Below are 8,656 nucleotides of genomic sequence, written 5' to 3' on the forward strand. Positions count from 1 at the left end.
TTCTTGCCCCCCCCATCTATTTTCTATCTACTGTCTATGCTACTTATTTTCTGTACCTTCTCCCCCCATCTCCTCCTCCCACTCCCCTGTTGCTAACCCTCCTTGAGATCTTCATTTCTATGTTTCCACTCCTGATCTAGCTGTCCTTTTAGTTTGCTTTTGTTTTAGGTGTGGTTGTTAATAACTGTGAGTTTGTTGTCCTTTCACTGTTCATGTTTCTTTAACTTCTTTTTTCTTAGATAAGTCCCTTTAACATTTCATATAATAAGGGCTTGGTGATGATGAACTCCTTGAATTTGATCTTATCTGAGAAGCACCTTATCTGTCTTTCCATTCTAAATGAAAGTTTTGCTGGATAGAGCAATCTTGGTTGTAGGTCTTTAGATTTCATGACTTGGAATACCTCTTTCCAGCCCCTTCTTGCCTGTAAGGTCTCTTTTGAGAAATCTGCTGACAGTCTGATGGGGACTCCTTTGTAGGTGATTGTCCCCTTAGCTCTTGTTGCTTCTAGGATTCTCTCCTTCATTTTAATTTTGGCTAATGTAATTATGATGTGCCTTGGTGTGTTTCTTCTTGAGTCCAACTTTTTTGGTACTCTCTGAGCTTCTTGGATTTCTTGGAAGTCTATTTCCTTTGCCAGATTGGGGAAATTTTCTTTTATTATTTGTTCAAATAAGTTTTCCACTGGTGGCTGTGCCTTTCCCCCTTCTGGTACCCCTATAATTCGGATATTGGAGCGTTTCAAGATGTCCTGGAGGTTCCTAAGACTCTCCTCATTTCTTTGAAATCTTGCTCCTTGACTCTTTTCTGTTTGGCCATTATTTGCTTTCTTCTGGTCCACTCCATTGATTTGAGTCCCAGTTTCCTTTTCATCGCTATGGGTTTTCTGTGCAATTCCATTCATTTCCATTAGTTTAGCCTTCATATGTTTCTCTAATTTGTGGCTATAATCAACCAGATCTGTGAGGATCCTGATGACCAGTGTTTTAAACTGTGCATCTGAGAGTTTTGCTATTTCTTCTTGCTTAGATTTATCTCTGGGGCTTTGAGGTCTTCTTGCGACATTTTTGGTCTGTTCTGGCCCTTTAAGTGAGAGAAGCGGCGCCTTGGACTCCCAGGTCGCTGGGTTGTGACGCTGTATGTGGAGGCGTGGTCAGAGCAGGGAAATGGCGGCGCCCTCTACCGCGGCCGGTCCAACCGCCCACTCCCTCGCCTGTCCACTCGCGCACAAATAGGCGACCGCAGTCAACACGCAGCACCGCCTCCCCACTGTCTCCTCTGCAGTCGCTCACCCGGTGGGTTGCTCGGTCGCTCACTAGGTCCAATCCTGCATTTGGAACCGTGCGTCTGGATTCGCGCGTCTGGATTCCGCGCCTGGGTCCGTCCGACCGAGTCCTCCTGTGCAACCCCTCACCAGACGCCGGTTTCGCCCCTTACCGGTCGGGCTGAAGAATTTGTTGTTAACGGACTTCCGAAAAGTTCAATTTTCCGTGTTCTGGTTGTGTTTTCTGATGCTAATATTTAGTTGTCCCTAAACTTGGTTGTGTGAGAAGGCACGGCACATCCACCTATACCTCCATCTTGGCGGAAGTCCATAATTTCACTTTTGATTAACTGAAAGTTGACCAATTAGGGCCCTTTATTACATATACAAAATTCTTTCACCTTTACCATAAAATGTAACCTGATCAGTGCAGGGATGTTCCATCATATTCACAGCTCCCACACACACTTGAGGGAAGGGAATCATACAAGGAGCGTCCACCAGGGGCTGCCAGTTTGGGGGCCCACATTAGAATGCTGCCTGCCACCGTTTATTGAGCATTTACTATGTATCACACACTATACTAACTATTTCAATGTACCCATTTAATCCTCACATCATCCTAGTGAAGGAGAGGCTACTGCTGTCCCCAGTACACAGATGAGCAAGTTAAGGCTAGTGAGTGGCAGAGCCAGGATTAGGACTCCACTCTGCCTGTTCCTCCTCTCCTCCTCTTCCTCCTCTCCTCTCTCTCTCCTTTTGCGTGTGTGTGTGTGCTTGCATGTGTCTCTTCCTCTGTCTCTCACACACAAGACACCTCCCCTGATTCTTTTCCTCTCCAATCTTTTGGTGAGTGTCTGCTTTCAGAGTGTAGGTTTAAAGGTCTGAGGGAATGGGAATGTTTGGGGGAAGGGAGCTTGTAAATCCCAATGTTATTAATTGTACTTGACTACTGAGCACTTACTGTGTGCTGTGCTGGGCTAAGCACTTTACATCCCTCATCCCAGCCTCACAGCAACCCCAGGTGCTATTATTATACCCATTTGATTGATAAGAAGTTGGGGGCTCAGAGAGGTTAAGCTACTTGCCCAAGGTCACACAGCAACTGACTGATATGGGATGCCCACTCACATTAGCCCAATCAACTGCTAGCTTTCCCCTGAACCCCAAAGCCTCTCCTCAGAGCCCTGACTTCTCTGCTGTTGTGGTGAGAAGCTGGGGCAGCCCTAATGCTGGAAACCTCAGCTCACCTAGAATGGGAATAAACAGAAGGTCCTGACACTCCCTGCCTCCCAGCTCCACAGCTGTCTCCCTCTGCTTTGCATTCGTGACAACATCAATCTTGTTCCAACCCCAGAGCCCATGAGTCCTGCCGGTCTGGCGGCCTCTGAGTCACTGCACACTGGCAGACAGCGCTAAACTAATTTCCCTGCATCTATGGGGAGGATTTGGTTACTGTCTCCCTGGCTTGGAGCCATGCAGATGGTGGCAGGAGGCTGGCAGAACCCAGGGGCTCCCGGACAGGAGAACCCAGACTGAGATATGACAAGGTCCTGATTAGCAAAGTGGCTGCGGCTTGGAGAGGGTCCAGGCTGCGGCCCGAACTGGATTAAGGGAGGGGACAGTAGGTGCCAACCCAGAGGGCTGGTGCTAAAACTTCCCTGGAAATGTAACAGAGAGCTGTCATTATTTTTGACAATGACTTACAGGGCTCATATACTATGCACACAGACGATTTGATCCTCATCACAACCCTACAAGGTAGGGACTACTTATTACTGCCATTACAGATTAGCAAACTAAGGCACAGAGCTCCAGTAACTTGCTCAAAGTCACAAACCTGATAGGCATTGGAGCCAGATTTTTAACTCTGACTACTGATTCAGCAGGACACTGTGTCATTTGCCTGTCACTGTGCCCACACATCTTGGTCCAGTCCTGTAGATGGCGCCCACAGGCAGAAACCTATAAGTCCGTTGTCTTTCTCTTTCTGGAACTGGTTTTGAATTGGTCCCCAAGTGGGTAGTGATGTGTGTTTCAAACCAAGCTGGGCCATCTTCCCAGTGACTATCTTCCTGCTTCCCTTACAAGACTGATGCTACTTTCCACTCGCCGATTCCTTCAACAGAGACAGCCTGAGCTCATGGAAGGAGTCAGGGCAAAGGGGCTAAATTCAAATCCTGCTTCTGCCACTGCTGATGGCCTTGGACACTTACCTCTCTGAACTTTCCCCGCCTGAAGAAAGGGCAGTGATAATGCACACCTGGCCGAGCTGTCAGAATTAGCGTACACACGTCTATAATACGGGCACACAGTCAGCCCTCAGTCAGGGACAGTGGTTAAGCACACAGATTCTAGAGCCCACCTAGATTTGCAGCTGTGTAGTCCTTCAGATTTGTTATTGAACCTTAGGGTTCTCATCTGTATAGTGGGGGCGCTAATAACACCCACATTTTAATTAGTTAAAACACAGCCAGTTTTAGGACACCAGTGCACATTTAATACTACAATGATTTTTAACATCGTGATAGCAGAGAGGTAGCATGTCCCATTTCCACCTAAACCTTAGCTTTGGCAGATGGATATTAAGATTCTGCCAAATGGACTTTGTTTAAAAAAGATTTTATTTATTTTAGAGAGTGGGGAGGGAGGGGGAAAGTGAGGGAGAGAAACATAGACATGAGAGAGAAACATCAACCGGTTGCTTCTTGCATGAGCCCTGATGTGGAGCCGACCCCGAAACCCAGGCCTGTGCCCTGACCGGGAATTGAACCAGCAACCTTTTGCTTTGTGAGATGACACTGCGCCAGTCAGGGCTGGACTTTTTTAAACCAAATCTTATTACAACAAAGTGATTAGTAATAGAGCAGCTACTGGGGACAATGCCGTAGCATTTAGTATAAAGTAGTAAGTTTTACCTTGTGTGTATTTTACCATAATTTAAAAAAAAAAACAGTATTCTACCCACTCATTTGGCCATCCCGGAAGTGCCACAGAGTCTGGACTGTTTTGGACTGTTGAGTGATCTGTGGGTCTCATGTTATTATTTCATTCAAAGAATGCTGCTGGCCATGCAGTGCCGTTTGAACGAGCGGAATGGTGCCCCCTGCTGCGAGGGCAGGTCTCCTGGGCTGCAGTCCTGGGCACGAGCATTACTGACCGATGGTGGACCCGGGACTAAACGCAGCCAGGCCCAGCTCAGCCACGGCCAGAGGAAAAGGGTGAGACTGTCCCAACCCCCATCCAAGAACCATCGATGCCCTGTGTCAGCAGCCACGGGAGTGGCCCTTTAGAAGCCCCCTGAATCCATTTTTTAAATGATTTCTCCGTGACTCACAATGCACCATAAATTTATCAAGTTTGACTCCTCCAAAATGTCAGGCGGGAAAGGATATGACAGGCTCCAGCATTTTCAAACCCAGTTATGCAAGACGACTGAAATGAAGGCTTTGGAAGACTGCCGCTTCTCTCCAGGTTAGGAGCTGCTGTGTGGCTTTTAGAGCTGGAAGCCCCAAAGCCTCAGATGTTTCAAAGGTGGCCACGGAGGGTAAAAGCCAGTGTCCTCTGCTCATCTCATCGGCACCGGCATATTTTGGTAGGGCCTCGGGGCGACTGCTCAGAGAGGCACTGGTGGTCCTCGTGTCTGGGCGTTTGGGTGGTAGCAGGCGGGATGGCACACATCCCCAAAAGCCCCTGCTGGGGCACTGACGGCTTGCAGGGGTTTGGAATGTGACGTAAATCCAAAGATCTCAGTGTAAAAGCTGGAGCCTGAGATCCACCAGGAAAATCTTAACATTTGTTAAAATTTTTTTCAAAAAGCTTACAGATAGCAAAGAACTGTGTCTGTGATGGTCTGGAATTGTGTTAAGTTTTTATTTTCAGAGCCAATCGAACATTTTCTTCCTACTACTTGGAGAAGGCCAAATCCCAGCTGAGTCCTGCTGATCCTTATCTAGCTTCTGGATCACATCCTCTTTGGATAATTGGCATCAGTGAGCTCAATAAATTCCAGGCTCCCTCCTGGGAGACTGAGGAGCCTGTCTCAGAAATACGTGGCAGTAAAAGTACTTTCCTGATTCCGTGGGCAATACAGCCGGGCTCCAGTTTCTCCATGAGACAGAGGTCAGGCCTTCAGACTCCAGTTCCCAGCATCGTTGAACATAGGGAGGTTCCCCGGGAGCAGAGAAGCTGGATTCTCCAGTGGAACCCTACCGATCTGCAGTTAGAAGGAACTGGAGATATTACTTTATCAGTTATCACTGATAAGTCCAACTGTATACGGCCAAGTCTTCTGGGACCGATCTTCCCTTTAATAATAGTGCTTTTAGCTGGAAGCACTAGAGCTGGCAGAAATCCCAATTCAGCTGGCTTAAGCAATGCTAAATGTGTAACCTCATATAACGAGATGAAATCATAAGCAAAACGAAAATGGTTCTTCTCACCACGTTTACTCAGCATTGTCCTGGCAGCTGTGGTCATGGCAGGGAGGCAAGAAAAAGCAATGAAAGCATAGAGATCAGAAAAGAGGAAGTAAAACTCTATTTGCAGATGACATGATTATTTACTAGAAAAACCTAAAGAATCTAAAAATGACGATTGAGAACTGATAAGTGAGTTTAACAGAGATAACAGGGTACGGGGTCGATATATAAAATAATCATATAATGAGGTACCCACAGAGAAAGCAGTCTCAGTGGTTCGGCAATATCATGGAAGCCCTAGGCTCTTCCAAGCTTTCCACGGTGCCAAAACAGTGCTGTCCCTCATGGGTTCATGATGGCCGACAGCCCCAAATGTCACGTCTGTGCAAAGCAATGTCCACAGGCCAGAGCGAGAAGAGGACAAGCTTCTTCCTAGTGTCCACGGCGAAGAGGAGGAGACTTTCAGAGCCCCGCCCCCAGGCTGTCCTTCACTGGTCAGAATAGTGTCACATGCCCTGTTATGAACCAATCACTGGCCAAGGAAGCAGAATTGTCATGATTGGCTTGAAATTTTCTTTTTCCCAGTCACGTATCACTTCTTGAACCCAGTTCTTAATGCTGTTTTTCTCGTCCGGTGCACTGGGAACCTGGCTGTGTTGCCCACCCGTCTCTGGGCACAGACCCTGCTCAAGTCTGTCCAGCACCTGAAACCCACCCCACGCCTGATGAGACCTCCCTCCCTGTCCGGGTGGGGAAGTCATTTGTATTCTATCCCATCTTTCACATGCGGTGCTTAAACCTTTAGCCGGGAACTCAGTACCTCCGGCAAATCTATGAAAGGTGGGGGGAGGGGTGCCATTTGAGGTGAGCAAAGGGTTGGATATGGTAAAAATCTCTCTCTCTCTCTCTCTCTCTCTCTCTCTCTCCTAATGGGGAATTCACTGACACCCTCCCCTCCCTCCTTAACCGCTGCCATCCCCGACTCTCTCCTCAGCCAGTCCCACATAACCACCCCAAACAGACCAGAAGCCAGGCCCCTGTTGCACCTGCTTTTTAAAGAACACTTCCTGTCCTCAATTTCATTAACAAGGGTAATATAAAAATATTACTCCACCTGTGCTGTCTCCTATCTCTCCAGCACAACTTGAATTCAATTTTGCTAGGAGACGAGGAAGAACTCTCCATATCCCTCTTCTGTTCTCTGATTTCATTATAAATTGCGAGAATTAAAGCAATATAATTATATCATTTAGGGAAGATTTTTAGGAAATTGGCATTAAAAGGAAACTGAAGAAAAAGAAATCCCGTCCACTTGTATCTGTTTAGTGAAGTTTGGGGGGATAACACTCGGCACCCAGACTTGCCTGTTCTCTCCCACAGAGTCTTTCTGACACCACTCAGAGAGTGAATGGCATCGATGCGATGAGGGGAAACGCATTCCGTACTCATATCCTCACTATTTCAATCAAAAGAAAGGTAGTTCAGTAGGAAGTTTAAAGCCATTAAGGCAAACTGGTGGCTTTCAGGCTGGATCTAGTCCATAGACGTGGCCGGTTTGCTCTAAATGGTGGAATTTTAAAAAACTGGCTGCCGAGGCGGGCAACCCTGATGGCTATTCCCAGCTCCCTCTGTCTTGCCCACATAGAGAAACTGTCCACTATAGAGACTGAACAAAGCCAGATACCTGGATTAATGTGTCATTTCCTGATTTGGGTTATTCTGCCTTGGTTATACATAAGAATGAACTAGTACTTGGGCAATGCCCTCTGAAATGTGTACAGGTAAAGAGCATTCTGTCTGCAAGTTATTTTTAAATAATTTAGAAAAATATTAAAAATAGGGAATTATGAAGCAAATACAACAAAAAGTTAATTGAGGAATGTGGGTGGAAGATATGTGGAAGTGCTTTATATTATTCCAGCAACTTTGCTATGATCCTGAAATCATTTCAAAATCAAGTTACAAAGAGATAATAAAAGTAAGGAAAAAAAGGTCAGCTACTCACTGTCCTAGCCTATCTTGAAGCTAACAATGTTCATGCGACCAAAGTTTGGCCCATGAGCTGTAAGAGAAGACCTGGCCAGGCTTTTGTTTACTCAGACAAAAAGAACAGCCTCCTGAGGAGCACTTGGGGGTGCCATACACCCTCTTCTTTGAAACTGGGATACAGGTGTGATGCTGGAGCCGTGGTAGCCATCTTATGATCATGAGACAATAAGACTATGGACAAAAAATGGCAATATGTGAAAGACAATAGTGCAAAGAGAAAGAGCTTGGCCCTGATGACACTGGAATTGCTGTGTCAGCTCTCTGACTGCCAGTCTCTGGTTTCTTGTGTCCTGGTGTTTTAAGCTGTTCATAGCAACTTGCAGCTGAAAGCATTCCCAACACAGTTGCTGTGTTCAACTTTTTTTAAACCTGCCATAGGTAAACGCACAAAATAGGAATTCCAAAATAGGTTTTCTTGCCCACTTCAAAGTCAAAAGGGGAAGATGTTTCCTTTCTCGGCTTCCTGAAAACCAGGTACTGGGACATGTGACCAAGGTGCTACCAGTTGAAATGCACACCCAGCATTGTGAACATCTTGAGCACCTGGAAGCTGTCAAGGGTGGTGGGCTTGATGGGCTAGGGCAGCACGGCCAGCCAATGCTGGCTTTTTACCAGCCTGCTCCCTTGCTATGACCCAGCTGTGCCCGCAGCTCCCGGGCCTCCTGTGGTTCTTGCCCATTTCCTGAATCCGTTCTCTGCTGTCTGTGCTACCTGACATACCTTTCCCACAAACCCTTTTCCTGCTTAAGGTGATGGCAGAGGGTCCTGTTAGCAGTTGATGCCACTGACTGGGATAACCGCACACATCTGAGAATCGGAAAATTCCCATCGAAGTCTACATTCCTGGCTTATCTTGAAAAGTGAGAAGGTTATGCAACAGTGGAGCTCATTTCCCACAGGACCGCGATAGGCTGGTGCTGAA

Source organism: Artibeus jamaicensis, unplaced genomic scaffold (assembly GCF_021234435.1).
Source record: "Artibeus jamaicensis isolate MK-2021 breed Jamaican fruit bat unplaced genomic scaffold, CSHL_Jam_final contig_729, whole genome shotgun sequence".
NCBI classification, from domain to species: Eukaryota; Metazoa; Chordata; class Mammalia; order Chiroptera; family Phyllostomidae; genus Artibeus; species Artibeus jamaicensis.